This window comes from Aethalodelphis obliquidens, unplaced genomic scaffold (assembly GCF_003676395.1).
Source record: "Aethalodelphis obliquidens isolate GAN/ISIS:26980383/991018 unplaced genomic scaffold, ASM367639v1 scaffold11, whole genome shotgun sequence".
In the NCBI taxonomy this organism is placed as follows: domain Eukaryota; kingdom Metazoa; phylum Chordata; class Mammalia; order Artiodactyla; family Delphinidae; genus Aethalodelphis; species Aethalodelphis obliquidens.
Window position 1 is genome coordinate 19,415,453 of NW_020837955.1, and position 1,651 is coordinate 19,417,103.

The 1,651-nt window shown below is 49.5% G+C and overlaps 1 pseudogene; it reads left to right on the plus strand.

Annotated features, from left to right (window-relative positions):
• The first annotated feature begins 209 nt into the window (after positions 1–209).
• On the plus strand, positions 210–1,651 carry LOC113623647 (60S ribosomal protein L32 pseudogene; annotated as a pseudogene).

The window sequence follows — 1,651 nt, forward strand, 5'->3', positions numbered from 1 at the left end:
ATTGTCCCACACTTAACCACCCCACAGAGGCTCTAGGAGGAGCCTAGAGCCCCAGAACTGGGGGGCAGAGCCTCCCCAGCATAGAGCCCTTCCCACAGAGCCGTGATGCTGGACGTGGGAAGGCTACAGTGGGGGAAGGAAAGGGAAGGCTGATTGGAGGCATAGAGGCAGAGGGAACCCAAGCATAGCCAGGTCAGTGTCCTGGGCCAAGGCAGGGGGGACACTGACCTGGATATCACTGGAGAGTTATCCAGAGGGGAAACCAAGTGACTGCTCATCACTGACTAGATTGGTTCATTGTTCTCATAGCCCTTTGGGGATAGTGGAGGGTCAGTATGGGCAAGAGGTGATTCATGGGAAGCCTAGGAGAGGGAGGATGGACACATCAGTGACCCACTTCCTCCCTCCACCAACTGGTCAGGCCCTAGTGAGTTCCCCAGCAAGTAGGTCTCCCCTGTAAATGTTGGGGAAGAAAACATAAGGTGGGCTTTATGGGGTATAAGGGAATGGCTGCTTCAAAAGAGAGGAATGGAATGGCTCCAGAGTAGAAAGTTTGGAAGTGGATGGCCAAGAGGGATCAAACCAGAGAAGAAGAGTCAGAAAAACAGAGTGGGGAACTCTGGTTGGATTTCCTAAACCTTTGTAGTTTCTCCAATAAAAGATATAGTTTCTCCTTGTAGACAGCAGCACCTTCCCAGCTGGTCCCAGATCTCGCTACTGAGACCCTGAAGAGGTGTGTTTTTTGTTTTAATGACAAACTTAACTGGACCTGGGAGTAGGCTCTTGATTCTCTGTCAGTTTTGTTAGCCTTGTCCATCATCCCCTTAATTATATCAGTCAGACCCTTAACTCAAAGAGGGCTCATTTGCTTGGCATGAGGGAAAGCCAGGAGGAGAATCTGTGGTTAACCCATTTCTTCCCCTATGAATAGTTTTTTGGAAGCAGAGTTCCAAGGGGTCATGTATGTGGGAACGGCTGAGGAGCCATCAAGAAAACAAGAGGGAGCTCTTCTCAGCACTGCCTGTGGAGGTGGCAGCCATCTCCTACTAGGCGTCATGGCCACCCTCAGACCCCTCACAAAGCCCAAGATTATCAGAAAGAGGACCAAGAAGTTCATCTGGCACCAGTCAGACTGATACGTCAAAATTAAGCAGAACTGGCGGAAACCCAGAGGCATTGACAGTAGAGTGCACAGGAGATTCAAGGGCCAGATCTTGATGCCCAACATAGGTTATAGGGGCAACAAGAAAACAAAGCACATGCTGCCCAGCGGCTTTGGGAAGTTCCTGGTCCACAAGGTCAAGGAGCTTGAAGTGCTGCTGATGTGCAACAAATCTTACTATGATGAGATTGCTCACAATGTCTCCTCCAAGAACCACAAAGCCATTGTGGAGAGAGCAGCCCAGCTGGCCATCAGAGTCACCAATTCCAATGCCAGGCTGTGCAGCGAAGAAAATGAACAGACAGCTCATGCACACATTTTGTTTGTGTTAATAAGACCATAAAACTCAGCAAAAAAAAAAAAAGAGGGAGCAGTTGTCAGTCCGTCAACTCTGCCCTGCCTCTCCCATCACTGTGCCCAGCTTCAATTCCCCATCACAATCCTGTCAAGCTCTGGTCATCTCTTTTCATTCCTCACATCTCTCACATC